Source organism: Lacerta agilis, chromosome 2, assembly GCF_009819535.1.
Source record: "Lacerta agilis isolate rLacAgi1 chromosome 2, rLacAgi1.pri, whole genome shotgun sequence".
NCBI lineage: Eukaryota > Metazoa > Chordata > Lepidosauria > Squamata > Lacertidae > Lacerta > Lacerta agilis.
The window spans coordinates 105,011,498-105,029,684 of NC_046313.1; the positions used below are offsets into that span (position 1 = coordinate 105,011,498).

Consider the following 18,187-nt stretch of genomic DNA (forward strand, 5'->3'; position numbering starts at 1 on the left):
GACTTAGAACACCTTATAGAAATGACACCAAAGAAGGATGTTCTTCTCATTATAGGAGATTGGAATGCTAAAGTAGGGAGTCAAGAGATAAAAGGAACAACTGGCAAGTTTGGCCTTGGAGTTCAAAATGAAGCAGGGCAAAGGCTAATAGAGTTCTGTCAAGAGAACAAGCTGGTCATCACAAACACTCTTTTCCAACAACACAAGAGACGACTCTACACATGGACATCACCAGATGGGCAACATCGAAATCAGATTGATTATATTCTCTGCAGCCAAAGATGGAGAAGCTCTATACAGTCAGCAAAAACAAGACCTGGAGCTGACTGTGGCTCAGATCATCAGCTTCTTATAGCAAAATTCCAGCTTAAACTGAAGAAAGTAGGAAAAACCACTGGGCCAGTAAGATACAATCTAAATCAAATTCCTTATGAATACACAGTTGAAGTGAAGAACAGGTTTAAGGATTTAGATTTGGTGGATAGAGTGCCTGAAGAACTGTGGATGGAGGCTCGTAACATTATACAGGAGACAGCAACGAAAACCATCCCAATGAAAAAGAAATGCAAGAAAGCACAGTGGCTGTCCAAGGAGGCCTTACAAATAGCGGGGGAGAGAAGGCAAGCAAAATGCGAGGGAGATCGTGAAAGATACAGGAAATTGAATGCAGATTTCCAAAGAATAGCAAGGAGAGACAAGAGGGCCTTTCTAAACGAGCAATGCAAAGAAATAGAGGAAAATAACAGAATGGGAAAAACCAGAGATTTGTTCAAGAAAATTGGAGATATGAAAGGAACATTTCGTACAAAGATTACCACAATTAAGGACAAAAGTGGAAAGGACCTAACAGAAGCAGAAGACATCAAGAAGAGGTGGCAAGAATACACAGAAGAATTATACCAGAAAGATATGGAGATCTCATACACCCCAGGTAATGTGGTTGCTGACCTTGAGCCAGACATCCTGGAGAGTGAAGTCAAATGGGCCTTAGAAAGCCTTGCTAACAACAAGGCCAGTGGAAGTGATGATATTCCAGCTGAACTATTTAAAATTTTAAAAGATGATGCTGTTAAGGTGCTACACTCAATATGCCAACAAGTTTGGAAAACTCAGCAGTGGCCAGAGGATTGGAGAAGATCAGTCTACATCCCAATCCCAAAGAAGGGCAGTGCCAAAGAATGCTCCAACTACCGCACAATTGCACTCATTTCACATGCTAGCAAGGTTATGCTTAAAATTCTACAAGGCAGGCTTAAGCAGTATGTGGACCGAGAACTCCCAGAAGTGCAAGCTGGATTTCGAAGGGGCAGAGGAACCAGAGACCAAATTGCAAACATGCGCTGGATTATGGAGAAAGCTAGAGAGTTCCAGAAAAACATCTACTTCTGCTTCATTGACTACGCAAAAGCATTTGACTGTGTCGACCACAGCAAACTATGGCAAGTTCTTAAAGAAATGGGAGTGCCGGATCACCTCATTTGTCTCCTGAGAAATCTCTATGGGGGACAAGAAGCTACAGTTAGAACTGGATATGGAACAACTGATTGCTTCAAAATTGGGAAAGGAGTACGACAAGGCTGTATATTGTCTCCCTGCTTATTTAACTTATATGCAGAATTCATCATGCGAAAGGCTGGACTGGATGAATCCCAAACCGGAATTAAGATTGCCGGAAAAAATATCAACAACCTCAGATATGCTGATGATACTACCTTGATGGCAGAAAGTGAGGAGGAATTAAAGAACCTTTTAATGAGGGTGAAAGAGGAAAGCGCAAGATATGGTCTGAAGCTCAACATCAAAAAAACTAAGATCATGGCCACTGGTCCCATCACCTCCTGGCAAATAGAAGGGGAAGAAATGGAGGCAGTGAGAGATTTCACTTTCTTGGGTTCCATGATCACTGCAGATGGTGACAGCAGTCACGAAATTAGAAGACGCCTGCTTCTTGGGAGAAAAGCAATGACAAACCTAGACAGCATCTTAAAAAGCAAAGACATCACCTTGCCGACAAAGGTCCGTATAGTTAAAGCTATGGTTTTCCCAGTAGTAATGTACGGAAGTGAGAGCTGGACCATCAAGAAGGCTGATCGCCGAAGAATTGATGCTTTTGAATTATGGTGCTGGAGGAGACTCTTGAGAGTCCCATGGACTGCAAGAAGATCAAACCTATCCATTCTCAAAGAAATCAGCCCTGAGTGCTCACTAGAAGGACAGATCCTGAAGTTGAGGCTCCAGTACTTTGGCCACCTCATGAGAAGAGAAGACTCCCTAGAAAAGACCCTGATGTTGGGAAAGATGGAGGGCACAAGGAGAAGGGGACGACAGAGGATGAGGTGGTTGGACAGTGTTCTCGAAGCTACTAACATGAGTTTGGCCAAACTGCGAGAGGCAGTGAAGGATAGGCGTGCCTGGCGTGCTCTGGTCCATGGGGTCACGAAGAGTCGGACACGACTGAACGACTGAACAACAACAACAATGCATACCATGTTATCCTCCATTTAATGTTTGATGTTTTATCGTGTTTTTGATATTCTGTTCGGAGCCGCCCAGAGTGGCTGGGGAAATCCAGCCAGATGGGCCAGGTATAAATAACAAATTATTATTATTATTATTATTATTATTATTATTATTATTATTATTATTATTATTGACCAGTCTCTGATTAATAGACATACTAACTCCCATAAACCCCATTCAGCATATTATCAGGGATAGTTGCAGCCCACCAGGAAAGCCACAGCTTCCCCCAGACCAGCGGTTTTCAATCTTTTTTAGTCTGGGGACTAACTCTTAACCCAAACATGCATGCAGGAACCCATATCGTTTAATTTCTTTTACCATATATTTGTATGGTTGTTGCGCAGCTGTTGTGACGCACCCCGGTTGTGGGTCTCGCTGGGCCACCCGTGAAAAACCAATGACTAGGGATGGGGGTGGGGTGGGGATTCAATTCAGCACATATTTAAAGCAGAAGCTGTCAAATCCACACATTCGGAAACATTATGCAAATTGAAACACAGCTCGTCCTTCAGAATTTGCACTTAGCTGCGTTTTGCGATGCAGTTGTTCTCCAACCAGCCGGTTTTTACAAGAATGCACATATCAGGGGGAACTGTGCGTAAAAAGGAAGATACAAGTGAGAACGACATAAATAGATGCATCATATAAGGGGAAACTGGTTGAAAAAATGTGTATATTAGTGAAAACTGCATACAAAGCTATGTGCATTGGGAGAAGACTGCACTAAAATGCTAATTAAATTCAAGAGGAATTTAAAAAATATATATATCAAAAATTACTGCTGAAATGTGGGGAACTGATTTTAAGATTGGAAAAATGAGAAACGGAGGGAACCAAGATTTGCAGAGCTTTCCATTCCTACACTGAGCCAGACAATACTTGGGTCCATCTATAGCTGAACAATGTTTTGGTTCAGTGTACGGCCGCTACCTGTGTTCCTGTCTTTTAACATCTCCCTTCCCATCCATACATGGGTATAATCATGCTGTTAATGCATTCATATCAATGTGCCTTGGCCTTAAAGGTAAAGGTAAAGGGACCCCTGACCATTAGGTGCAGTCATGTCCGACTCTGGGGTTGCGGCACTCATCTTGTGTTACTGGCCAAGGGAGCTGGCGTACAGCTCCCAAGTCATGTGACCAGCATGACAAAACCGCTTCTGGCGAACCAGAGCAGCGCACAGAAACACAATTTACCTTCCTGCCGGAGCGGTACCTATTTATCTACTTGCACTTTTGATGTGCTTTCGAACTGCTAGGTGGGCAGGAGCTGGGACCGAGCAACAGGAGCTCACCCCATCGCGGGGATTTGAACCGCCGACCTTCTGATCAGCAAGCCCTAGGCTCTGTGGTTTAACCCACAGTGCCACCCGCGTCCCCTTCCCATCCGCACATGGGTATAATCATGCTGTTCATGCATTCATATCAATGTGCCTTGGCCTTAAACTGCCTTAAAAACAACTCTATAGTCTCTACAAAATAAAAAATAAAAAAATTCCTTCCAGTAGCACCTTACAGACCAACTAAGTTTATTCTTGGTATGAGCTTTCGTGTGGATGCACACTTCTTCATGCACACGAAAGCTCATACCAATAACAAATTTAGTTGGTCTCTAAGGTGCTACTGGAAGGACTTTTTTTAGTTTTCATTTTGTTTTGACTATGGCAGACCAAACGGCTACCTACCTGTAACTGGATCTATAGTCTCTGTTTTATTTTTTCCAGGAGGTGGCAACAGAGAGACATACAACCAGTAGATATGATACTCTCCACTAGAGGGCAGCAGACACTCACAAATATAACCAGAAGAAAATCAGACTTGGTGTGAAATTATGGTGGTTGCTTCCAGGTGGTCGCTATTATGTAGGTGCACCGTGCATGCCAGCAAATTCAGGTTGTAGAGTCAAATAGGGTTTGGTGCTTTGGAGCTGGAAATGTATGTGCAAACGATCATATTCATAAATTGGGGAGCAGAGAAAATGCAGCTCATGTTAAAATATTTTATGGGGAGCTTCTTGTACAATTCCCACTTCTTGGAACAGGTGATGCCCAGATACTATCAAAGTTGAGTGTCTCATAAGAACACATTTTGTGTGCTCAAGTTATCTTCTTTTCTTAGTTGTCAACCAAATTCCAAAATAGCCTGGACCTGGCGCTGTGGGTTAAACCACAGAGCCTAGGGCTTGCTGATCAGAAGGTCAGTGGTTCTAAACCCCACGATGGTCCCTGCTCCTGCCCAGTGGCGGAGCTTCATTCTCCGGCACTGGGGGCGGGGAGCAGGCGGGGGTGGGGCTGGCACACGTTCTGGGGGTGTGGCATGCAGCCTGTGGGGGCAGTGCGCTCCTATCGCCCCCACTTTCCTCCGCCCTTGCTCCTGCCCACCTAGCAGTTCGAAAGCACATCAAAGTACAAGTAGATAAATAGGTACCTTCCGGCGGGAAGGTAAAAAGTGTTTCCGTGCGCTGCTCTGGTTCGCCAGAAGCAGCTTAGTCATGCTGGCCACATGACTCGGATGTTGTACGCCGGCTCCCTCAGCCAATAAAGTGAGATGAGCACTGCAACCCCAGAGTCATCTGCGACTGGACCTAACGGTCAGGGGTCCCTTTACCTTTAAGCCGCATCAAAAGCTGCATGTTGAAATAAAAGATCTCCCCACCTCTCCATTGTCTCCCCTCTTCAAATCTGGGAATTTCTCCTGTGGGCTTGCTTTCATTTCTCAGGTAAGAAAGGGAGATGGGGGTGGTTGTGTGCTGAACTTTTAGGGGAAAAACAAGGCAATGGAGCTACACAAACATTGGGAACTGCCTAATTCACCTTGACATGCTTGTTAATGATGCAATCCAGTTCAGGAGGAATTTGAGCAATCTGTCATGAATCAGCCAAATTCGCTCTGTTAATCAGGCTGCACACAACCAATGCACACTCCTAGTATTTGCAAATAGTCTATGGGTATTCTACAAATATTTGATTCTCAGTTATCCACCTCTGATATTCCAAGAGTTATGAAATTTCATTGCATTGCGTTGCATTTCAAAATTAGGGTTGATTTTTTTTTTTTAAGTCACGCTCTGTTTTCTTATGTGCACCCATGAGATCAGCTTTTCTAGATGGTAGCCCATATACCATCAAAGTACAGTGCCGGGGATCATCGAAGAAACCAACTTTATTTGTTCGTTGTTACAATCTGCGGGGGGGGGGACCCCATTAGAACCGTCAGCAACAGAAACAAATGGACCATTAACTCTATCAAGTGAGGCATTTCTTCTTTTCTTAAGACGAAACCACAGTATAAGATTTTAGAGGAGGGAAAGATAGCCAATAGCTGTGTGTTTACAAATAGATCACTGATAAATGAACTTCAGAAGGCAAATATAACTACACCCTATTATGCTGGCTAGCTAGTAGCTCAGCCCGGGCTTGGATACCATCCCCATCTCCAGATCTATCTAAGCATCCTACAGTTGGTAGCAGAACCAGCTGGTTCCCAGGATGCAGAGCTCCGTGGCAACCCAACATGGTAGCCGAAGCATCTCCATGGCGACCAGCCAGAGGTAAGTGAATTGGCCCTCCCAGGCCTCTGTATCAGTAAACACGGGGAGGCCTAGGCAATCTACATTTGGAATAAGGAAACTCTAAAAGTTCCTGGGAGGCTGAGGTGAGATCCCAGGAGATCCACCAGTATGTTTAAAGAGACAAAAAACAAAAGCAACCCCCCCCCCGGCCCAGCCTTACATCTGATCATCCTATTGAAACTTTGCCCTCATCCCATGTTTAATCTCCTGGATGGAGACTTTTTTTTGTGGGCCAGGATTCTGGCAAATTCTGGCTGGGGGGGGGAAGCCCCGGTTATACATGAATTTACATATCAATGAAATAAAAGCAAGCAGTGCCTTGAACTGAGAACAGGAAAGGAGAGCGCATGCACAGTTCGGAGCGTTGGCAAAAAGTGTACATTCAACAGTAATAATGAAACCGGTGGCCTAATCGCTGACATCGCTAAGCAAACGAAAACCACCCTCCGATCTTTTCTTGCAGCACAACCAACAGTCAGAACCCAAATAATCAGATGATTCATTGTTAGCTTTGGTTCGCCGCCTTCGGTGATCTGAGGGATCAGGGATCTCACAGCCTGCATTGTTGTCATCAAGTCAAAGTCTGGAGAACATCTGGCAACCAGTCCAGGAACCCTTGCGGTGAGCCCAAGAATGTGAGATTTCAGAAAGCAAAAGAGCATTTGCGGTTTTTACAGGAAAGCCTGAAAATATGTGAACCATATCTTATCTGAGACTATAAGGTGATGACACATACACAACACAAAGACTTGCTCTTCCCTACATTTTCTGTTGCCCGTGACAAGGCGTTCCGAATTATGCGCAAACAAATGTCGTATATTTGCTTGTCATGCCTGATAGATTCTCTTTCTACTAGTCGTAAGGAGGAGTAAGGCACTGCAGAGCACAAAAAGCGGAAGAGGAAAGATCTCTACACATCCGATCAATACTTTCTGTACTAAGAAATGAAAACTGACAGGATTCCACTCAAGTTGGTTTCTGCATGTGGAACCAGCGAGAGACAGACCATTTTATCCTTATTAAATATGGATTTATTTATTTTTAGTGTTGCAGCACCCATACTTGGGAACTCCCTATTTTTTAAAATACAGTGGTACCCCGCTAGACGAATGCTTCGCTAGACGAAAAACTCGCTAGACGAAAGCATTCGTCTAGCGGGAGGCTGCCCCGCTAGACGAAAAAGTCTATGGGGCTGCCTCGCAAGACGAAAAAATTTCGTCTTTTTTTTTTTTCGTTTTTGCGGAGCGCGGCTCCCATTGCCGCTCCGCAAGACGAAAACCCCGCTAGACGAAAATTTTCGCGGGACGAATTATTTTCGTCTAGCGGGGCACCACTGTAACTTTTTGACGTGTTATAAAAATTCTGTAACTGGGTCCGTCTCCAGAAGGGAGTCCTTAACCCCGGGAAGAGCACTATAATTTAAGAGCCCCTTCCCGACAACGCAGCACAAAGACAAAGACAATACCGAGTCTCCCAAAGCAAGGCCTTGTTTATTAGAAACTGTTGCAGCAGGGTGTTTTGCAAGCAAAAGACCTAGAACAATGGAGCGCAAGCTCCTATATAGACTTTTGAAATTGCCCCCCTCCAGCTCAAGGCCACCCCTCCATACATCATGGACACATCATGAAAGGGGGGGTCTGGTGGCAGTAATCTGAGCATCCTGGACCCTGCCCCCTGCCACAAAACCAATCAAGTGAAAACAAAGGAGATATTTACATTTCCCCGCTTCCCAGCAAAGTTAATCACACCCTTTTGTCTGGCACTGGTATCAGGATGCCAAGGATTTTCACTTTAATTCCTGAGATAATGGGAAGGTTCCCCAAACCCCTCCTTCCTTGCAGAGAAGCAGTTTATCAGTTTGGGAGTGAAAATTGGTGTGAGGCCTGTTTTTCCTGTGTTTGCGTGGTAAATTAATAACATATATTATATCTATAAATAAAAGACCTTAAATTCTTACAACAGACGTTTCATTAAATACAGTTGTACAAGAGCAACTCTTTATTCACTCTCCTCACTGTGAAGTCTGGGAGTTGGCTGGGTAATTTTGATAGCAAGCTGAGCTGATCTTTCAACAACGACTCTCCAATTCTTGGGCGAAACGTTTTGAGCAATCTCTGCGCCGTAGAACTTGTCGCTCATCACCGGCACCTCCAGCTCCTTTGACACTGTGGACAAAGAGTTTTCTAAATCCTGAAGGCAACATGTGCTTTGTCTTCTTATTACTGCCATGCCCAACGCCGGGCCTCAAGATTTGACCCTGGAACCTTCTGCAGACTCTGTTGTCAATACCTGCGAGCTTGGGCCAGTTACGCTGAATCATAGTGATCAGACTGGTGGCTGATGAACTTCTTGATCCTCTTCTTGATTACTTTAGGTTTGGTGAGAGGTCTGAGAGCCAGCATAGTGTCTGCTAGAGAATGGCAGCACGCACGCAGGTAGAGAGAGCACAGAGAGGAAGTGGAACTCCCTGCCTTTTGATTTCAGGCATTATGTTTTATATATGCTGTAAGACACTCAGAGTGGCTGGGGAAACCCAGCCAGATGGGCGGGGTATAAATAATAAAATTATTATTATCGTCATTACTCTTTCCACACCTGCTGAAAGCAATTTAGTCTAGGCAAACCTATCTGAGCATGTGGAAGCTGCCATGTGTTTGTATGTGTTTATCATTAATTGTTTTTGGATGTGGTTGTTTTTAACTGTTCTTTTAAGAAGAGTTTGGATTTGATATCCCGCTTTATCACTACCCGAAGGAGTCTCAAAGCGGCTAACATTCTCCTTTCCCTTCCTGTAAGGAGGTAGTACAGGAATACTTGGCTAATTTAGATGTATTCAAGTCTCCAGGGCCAGATGAACTACATCCAAGAGTATTAAAAGAACTGGCAGAGGTGATTTCAGAACCACTGGCAGTAATCTTTGAGAATTCCTGGAGAACAGGCGAAGTGCCAGCAGACTGGAGGAGGGCAAATGTTGTCCCTATTTTCAAAAAGGGGAAAAGAGAGGACCAAAACAATTACCGCCCAGTCAGCCTGACATCAATACCAGGAAAGATTCTAGAGCAGATCATTAAGCAAACTGTCTGTGAGCACCTAGAAAGGAACGCTGTGATAACTAAAAGTCAGCATGGGTTGCTGAAAAATAAGTCATGTCAGACTAACCTGATCTCATTTTTTGACAGAATTACAAGCCTGGTAGATGAAGGGAATGCTGTGGATATAGCCTATCTTGATTTCAGCAAAGCCTTTGACAAGGTGCCCCATGATATTCTTGTAAAGAAGCTGGTAAAATGTGGGCTAGATAATGCTACCATTCAGTGGATTTGTAACTGGCTGACTGACTAAACCCAAAGGGTGCTCATCAATGGCTCCTCTTCATCCTGGAGAGAAGTGACTAGTGGGGTGCCACAGGGTTTTGTCTTGGGCCCAGCAGTGGCGTTCCTAGCCCCTTGGCTGCCCGGGGCGGGAAGCCAAGAGGCACCCCTGGGGGGTGGGGCACGCACGCGCGGCGACGGCCCGGCATCCCCGGGGGCGGGGCATCGCTGCGTGTGCATCATGACGCACGCACGCGCGGCGATGCCCCGCCCCCGGGGTATGCCGGGCGGGGTCTTGGGGGCCTCGGCGGGCTGCAAAGAGCCCCGAAGCCGCTGCCGTAGCGCAAAGGGGTGCCAGGCTACGGCTTCGGGGCTCTTTGCAGCCCACCGAGGCTCCCGAAGCGGCGGCCCCGCCATCCCCGGGGGCGGGGCATCGCTGCGTGTGCGTCATGACGCACACACACACGGTGACGCCCCGCCCCCGGGGATGCCGGGCCGCTGCTTCGGGAGCCTCGTCCGTGCAGCGCTGCTGCTCCCGGGGTGACGGAGGGAGCGGCGGCGCGTGGGAGTGGTGGAAGGGGCCGCCGCTTGTCACCCCACGCGCCGCCGCTCCCTCCGTCACCCCAGGAGCAGCAGCACCGCACACACCCGCCTAGGGGCGGCACGGGGGCGGCGCGCCCCCACCGCCCCCACCCTACGACGCCCCTGGGGCCCAGTCTTATTCAACATCTTCATCAATGACTTGGATGATGGGCTTGAGGGCATTCTGATCAAGTTTGCAGATGACACCAAATTGGGAGGGGTGGCTAATACCCCAGAGGACAGGCTCACACTTCAAAATGACCTTAACAGATTAGACAACTGGGCCAAAGCAAACAAGATGAATTTTAACAATGAGAAATGTAAAGTACTACACTTGGGCAAAAAAATGGAAAGGCACAAATACAGGATGGGTGACACCTGGCTTGAGAGCAGTACATGTGAAAAGGATCTAGGAGTCTTGGTAGACCACAAACTTGACATGAGTCAATAGTGTGATGCAGCAGCTAAAAAAGCCAATGCAATTCTGGGCTGCATCAATAGGAGTATAAGCGTCTAGATCAAGGGAAGTAATAGTACCACTATATTCTGCTCTGGTCAGACCTCACCTGGAATACTGTGTCCAGTTCTGGGCACCACAGTTCAAGAACGATACAGACAAGCTGGAACGTGTCCAGAAGAGGGCAACCAAAATGGTCAAAGGCCTGGAAACGATGCCTTATGAGGAACGGCTTAGGGAGCTGGGTATGTTTAGCCTGGAGAAGAGAAGGTTAAGGGGTGATATGATAGCCATGTTCAAATATATAAAAGGATGTCATATAGAAGAGGGTGAAAGGTTGTTTTCTGCTGCTCCAGAGAAGCGGACACGGGGCAATGGATTCAAACTACAAGAAAGAAGATTCCACCTAAACATTAGGAAGAACTTCCTGACAGTGAGAGCTGTCCAACAGTGGAATTTGCTGCCAAGGAGTGTGGTGGAGTCTCCTTCTTTGGAGGTCTTTAAGCAGAGGCTTGACAGCTATCTGTCCGGAATGCTTTGATGGTGTTTCCTGCTTGGCAGGGGGTTGGACTGGATGGCGCTTGTGGTCTCTTCCAACTCTATGATTCTATGATTCTATGATCCTCCCCCACAACAAACACTCTGTGAGGTGAGTGGGACTGAGAGACTTCAAAGAAGTGTGACTAGACCAAGGTCACCCAGCAGCTGCATGTGGAGGAGTGGGGATGCGAACCCAGTTCCCCAGATTACGAGTCTACCGCTCTTAACCACTGCACCACACTGGCTCTTATTGATTTGTTCTTTTTGGGAACTGCTTTGAGATTTTTGCGATAACCAAGCAGTATATAAATGTGGCATAAGTAAACTCCTTCATCTCCAAGCTGCATAACAACAGCAACAACCATTTTATTATTTGCACCCCGCTCATCTGTCTCGGTTGCCCCAGCCACTATGGGCGTCTTCCAGCATATATAAAAACATAACAAAACATTGAACATTAAAATCTTCCCCATACAGGGCTGCCTTCAGATGTCTTATAAAAGTCGTATGGTAACTTGGCCTGGCCCTGTTTTCTTCACACTCCTCAGACAAGGAAAATGTATCTCATTAGCAAGAATTACTGCGGCACGTTTGGGCATTTCTCACTTGCGAGGCTTAAAGTCATTCTTGCTTCAATTGCTCTGTAAGTCGAAGATAAAAAACTGCATTGGCTGGGATGCCCACTTGCATTACAAACCCATTCCCTCCTCTTTGTAATCCTCATGGCAATCATCAGGCATTAATATAAATGAAAATGTAAACCTTAAGTATAAAGTGGCCATGCAATGTAAGCTAAGCACGCTTAATTAGACAGGATTCTAAATGTGCTTTGGATTAAGATACTGAGACATAATATTGTGGACTTTGGGAGCAACCTGCATGATGTTGACAGCGAAGCCGACAAATTTGCCATGCAAATACTCACAATCTAGTTTGTCTCAGAAGGTATTGCAGAGCTCATCTTGGCAGGCGTTTGGCCAGGGCAACCCCATTCTGAGCCATAATACGCCGTGCATGAATCAGCAAGGATCACTAGGGTTTTCCCCTTCCATGGCCTCACTAGTTTAAACTGGAGACAACCAACTAGTTTAAACTGGAGACAACCTTACTGCTGTGGACATGACAATGACACAATCTCATCAGTCTCTTAGCAAAATCCTTCTACGACCCCTCAACATTTCTAATGACGGCTTACAGGGGCGGAACTTATTCAATTTTGCTTCTAAATTGAAAATTTGCCACTTGCCACTTTTGAGACACATCAAGCCAGTGTGGTGTAGTGGTTAAAGAGCGATGGACTCGTAATCTGGGGAACCGGGTTCGCATCTCCGCTCCTCCACATGCAGCTGCTGGGTGACCTTGGGCTAGTCACACTTCTCTGAAGTCTCTCAGCCCCACTCACCTCACAGAGTGTTTGTTGTGGGGGAGGAAAGGAAAGGAGAATGTTAGCCGCTTTGAGACTCCTTTGGGTAGTGATAAAGCGGGATATCAAATCCAAACTCTTCTTCTTCTTCTTCCCCTCCTTCCCCCCAATATTTCACCGCTTCACTAATCTTATCAAATTAGTTTCTCTGGAAATTCCAGATCTACTTCCAGTTCTGTTTTGGGCCAGGGCCAGGGCCAGCTCTTAACTCTAAGCTCCATGGGAAGAGAACCTACAGTTCTTCTCGTTCTTCTTCTTCTTCTTCCTCCTCCTCCTCCTCCTCCCTCCTCCCTCCTCCTCCTCCTCTTCTCCTCCTCGTTTAAATGTTTTTACAATTTTTTCATTATACATATCAAATAACAAAAAAGAAATACAATTCTCCAACCCCAACTCCCCAATTTCCCTTTCTGTTTTTTTTTTTACATATTAACTTCCCCTGCTTACTATATTATATCTTCATTTTCAATTCTTTATATCTATATTGTTATTCTCTTCTCGTTCTAACATCATCCATGTAATTTCTATATTCATTTTATTAATTGTAAGTGTTTATTCAAACCCTGCTAGTGAGTTCATTACATTGCTTCTGCAGATACATCATAAATGGTTCCCAGTCTTTTTAAGAGTCTCTATTGTCTTCGTCTCTGAGTCTTTCAGTTAGCTTCGCCATTTCAGCATATTCCATCAGCTTTTCTTCCCATTGTTCTTTAGTTGGCGTTTCGTCACTTTTCCATCTTTGGGCTAGCATTATCCTTTTCACACCCCAAAAAGTCCGCAACTAGAGTGCTTCTCCTATGCATGCGGTGCGATCGAGCACTTCTGCTCATGCGCGAAGCACGCAGATCGCTTCTGTGCATGCGCGGGTGGCAAACCCGGAAGCAAACACTTCCAGGTTTGCCGCGTTTGTAAGCTGAAAGTCCATAACAAGAGCGGAACGCAACACGAGGTATGACTGTAATAAGAATGCAAATCAAAGAGCTTCTTTTACAGACCCTGGTGTTGGGAAAGATGGAGGGCACAAGGAGAAGGGGACGACAGAGGATGAGATGGTTGGACAGTGTTCTCGAAGCTACTAACATGAGTTTGACCAAACTGCGGGAGGCAGTGGAGGATAGGGGTGCCCGGCGTGCTCTGGTCCATGTGGTCACCAAGAGTCGGCCACGACTGAACGACTGAACAACAACAACTAGTAAGTTTCCAGGGACTCCTGTTTGAGCATCTTAGTCTAACTCCTTATCACTAGCTGTGTCCTGTTGACAAACCTCTTCCCACCGGCTATTATTGCCCTGGCTCACCTGGTTTTTTCTCTGACTCAGCATCCTATGCCCTGTACAGGTCTGGGTGACTCCCCGATACGCTGACACACATTTCCTGCCACCCCCCTCCCCCAGTGGACTTTGTTAGGATGCCTGGAAAGTTGCTTCCACTGTGGGTGGAGATGGAGCTATTTGAGTAACTCCCACAGCTCTGGTTTATCTGGTCCTTGAGGGTTTATAAGCCAGGCAGAGCCCTCAAAGCACCAAAGCTGTGAGCTTCCCAGAGGAGTGACTGCTGCTTTCCTGAGGGAGCCAAAGACAGCAACACTCAGCCTTTAGGTATAGCCATTGCCATGGGTATCAGAGTGGGCTTGGGGGTGCTGTAGTCATGTGTCTGACAGTAAAGGTATTTAAATTTCTAGAATATAAATGATTCAGTGGAACAACTTTGAACAGTTGTATTTGCCGTTTTTATGGCTTTTAGAAATAATAATAATAATAATAATAATAATAATAATAGCAAGGATAAAGACTCCTAAGAATATATTATGATATTAATATAAGGAGGGGTGTAACAAGAAATAAAATACATGGCTACATTTTATCTTAGCAATTAATGTTTCTGACAGTGATGTTTATTTTTTTTCCTACAAACGTCTTGGCTTGCTGGGACTTCTAGTGAAATATGTTAGCATGTACAGTTTAACTGCAGGGAGGTCATTTCTGAGCTTAAGATGGCTGTTTGGATTACTGGCTACTTGCAAAAATGCGGGATTAAAGGGCTTCCTTTTTCTTTTTTGAAATAATTTTTGTTTGATTTTCAAGCATATATGCATATAACAAAATCAATTCCGAATCCAAATATTGAGATTACTCTGAATCTCCTGACTTCCTCCCCTCCCTTCCATGCGTCCTGTTGATACTGTTTTCCACTGCATATCAATACTTCTCCAATTTTTAGTCTTTCTAAATTATCCATACTTTCTGTTACATTACAAGTGTGTTTGAAATCCTGCCAGTATTTTAACCTGCTTACAATGATCTTGTATATAAATTATAAACTTTCCCCACTCTTTTTTTAAAGTTCTTGTCTTCTTGGTTCCTGAGCTTCCCAGTTAGTTTCGCCATTTCGCCATAGCTCCACCAACCTGATTTAGTCCCCCGGGGAAGGGGAGTAAAGGGCTCCCTGACAGGTTTGAGTCTTTGCATATTGGAAATTAGGCATTGGTTTGAGTTCAGTCTGTTTGGAAAGCACATGGTACTACAAACTCTTTTTTTAAACTCTTAAAACAAAATAAAAAATAAAAAAATCCTTCCAGTAGCACCTTAGAGACCAACTAAGTTTGTTCTTGGTATGAGCTTTCGTGTGCATGCACACTTCTTGAACCACAGTTCAAGAAAGATACTGACAAGCTGGGACGTGTCCAGAGGAGGGCAACCAAAATAGTCAAAGGCCTGGAAACGATGCCTTATGAGGAACGGCTTAGGGAGCTGGGTATGTTTAGCCTGGAGAAGAGAAGGTTAAGGGGTGATATGATAGCCATGTTCAAATATATCAAAGGATGTCATATAGAGGAGGGCAAAAGGTTGTTTTCTGCTGCTCCAGAGAAGCGGCCACGGAGCAATGGATTCAAACTACAAGAAAGAAGATTCCACCTAAACATTAGGAAGAACTTCCTGACAGTGAGAGCTGTTCGACAGTGGAATTTGCTGCCAAGGAGTGTGGTGGAGTCTCCTTCTTTGGAGGTCTTTAAGCGGAGGCTTGACAGCCATCTGTCAGGAATGCTTTGATGGTGTTTCCTGCTTGGCAGGGGGTTGGACTGGATGGCACTTGTGGTCTCTTCCAACTCTATGATACTATGATTCTTCATGCACATGAAAAGCACATACCAAGAACAAACTTAGTTGGTCTCTAAGGTGCTACTGGAAGGATTTTTTTGTTTTGTTTTGACTATGGCAGACCAACAAGGCTACTTAAACTCTTAAATTCATGATTGCTTTGTGTTAGATTCAATCAGCGCATTTTATACTCTCAGATGTTGTAAAAGATCTTCACCTTCTCCCCTCCTGGATTCTCTAGCACTGCACCCTCCTGTGGTGCCTCACCATGTCTTCAAGTCGCCCAGGGCCTGGCCCTTCCGGATCAAGAGGAGTCCCTCCTGTGCCGGAACCCGACAATCCCTTAGTTCCCGTTCCAGAGAAACCTTGGCCTGTGGGGCCACCCAAGCCTGAAGCTCCTCAACCACTGGGGCCTTTGGTGCCTGGGAAGCCGTGGCCAGAAGGCCCCCCTGTATCTCCTGATCCTGGACGCCCAAGGTCCCCACAACCACCAACACCTTTAGACCCTAACAAACCGCAAGTGTTTCCTGGACCACCCAGTCCTCCTAAGCCACCGCTGCCTGATGACCCTTTCCTACCATCTCCTCTGATGCCTGTTGCGCCTTGGCCACCACTGCCAGAGTGGGATGATTCAGGGAAACCTCCTAAACACCCCTCTGATGAGGATTAATTTTTATGTGGCCAGGTTCTCCAGGGTTCTTCTGTGGCTGATATAGAACCATACCTTCTATTTCCCCCCCACACATGTGCATTCCGGTGTCAGCAATGCGTATTCCAAGTCCAGGCTGGGTCCTGTTGTAAATCTTTCCTGAAAAAGTCTTGGAAGTTGAGTGACAACTGGAAAAAGGAGATAACTCACCCCGTCGTTGAAGAAACGGTTCAGCTTTGGTGAATTGCAGAGCAAATTCCAGCCACTGTTCAATCGAACCATCCTGTGATACTGCACTTTGTTATGTCTATCTGTTTATATGATCCATGTATACATTATCTCTCTCTCTCTACCTACCCACCCAACTCTATCAAGAACTACCCACCCGTCTATCAAGAACTGTTTTCTGTCGTTTGCCACCCACTTGATTACAAGCGGGAAGACAATTCTGGCTGCTTCTAGCACAATAAAAGAAACTCCAAATAAAATATTTGCATTAGAAATAATCTATTGTTTGCTCTAATACAATCTACTCTGCATGTTTGCACAGCCATAATATAACTTCCACCCAGCCCTTGCAACCATCCAAACAATCTGAATATTTATGGATGCACTCATGAAAGGTAGTAATTATCAAAAGGGAAGTTTTTAATGTCTAATGTTTTAATGTATTTTTAATCTTTTGTTGGAAGCCTCCCAGAGTGGCTGGGGAAACCCAGCCAGATGGTGGGTGGGGTATAAATTATTACTACTACTACTACTACTACTACTACTGCTACTACCAGTTAACAGGGTGGGTTTAGTGGCTCAGAATCTGGGCTTGCAAACCAAATGAGTGGAGGTTTTTATTAGCAAATGATGATATTCTATTGTTCTATCATTTAAAATCAGGCAAATGTCCTGTAAACCAGCTTGGGTCTACTGCTAGCAGCTGCTCCTTAGGGGAGAGGTTTTGTAAGCACTCTGTTATTTAAGATAAGAGATCCGTTTGCTTGTAGTTTTCCAGTCTAGTTAGAAAACATGTTGCCTAAATAACAGAAAGAACCAGTCACTGGCAGTTGGAAGGGACATGCCAGAGGAAGTATTTGCATATTTCCCTCTGAATGAAGGAAAAGGGTTCCCCACCCCCCACCCCGAGGGCATTGGATAATGACTCCTTTGGACACAGAAGGAATCCAACCAGACAGTCAAGAGGAAAGCGAGCTTCTTGTACCTATTAGTGGAGTAATTGCCACTTCCAGCCAGAGTTGCATATGCTCACAAAAATTTTCTATTCATGTTAGCTGTGTAGAGCAATTCGCACACGCAAAGGAACGTGTGCTCAAGGTTGGCCCTACTGTTAGGCAAAATGAGGCAACTGCCTCAGGCGGCTGGTCCTGAGGGGCTGTGGTGGAAGCCACCAGATGTTCTTCCCGGCCATACCTTTATAGAATCAAAGAATAGAATCATAGAGTTGGAAGAGACCACAAGGGCCATCCAGTCCAACCCCCTGCCAAGCAGGAAACACCATCAAAGCATTCCTGACAGATGACTGTCAAGCCTCCGCTTAAAGACCTCCACCACACTCCCTGGCAGCAAATTCCACTGCTGAACAGCTCTCACTGTCAGGAAGTTCTTCCTAATGTTTAGGTGGAATCTTCTTTCTTGTAGTTTGAATCCATTGCTCTGTGTCCGCTTCTCTGGAGCAGCAGAAAACAACCTTTCACCCTCCTCTATATGACATCCTTTTATATATTTGAACATGGCTATCATATCACCCCTTAACCTTCTCTTCTCCAGGCTAAACATACCCTCCTTTATGTAGGAGGATAGAGCTCTGTGTGAGACATACCGTGTTTCCCCAAAAATAAGACACTGTCTTATATCCCTCCCCCTCAATATGGCTTATTTTGGGGGGGATGTCTTATTTTAACCGCTCCACGTCAGTACGCTGCATAGCCACGCCTATCCAGCCGTCTTAAGGGAGGCGCCGCATCACTATGTCTTATTTTTGGGGTATGGCTTATATTGCGCAAATGCATAGAATCCTGCTATGGC

At 45.3% G+C, this 18,187-nt stretch overlaps 1 pseudogene; it reads right to left on the bottom strand.

Moving 5' to 3' along the window:
• Positions 1-8,091: 8,091 nt before the first annotated feature.
• Positions 8,092-8,495, bottom strand: LOC117042962 (annotated as a pseudogene).
• Between the last annotated feature and the right edge of the window lie 9,692 nt (positions 8,496-18,187).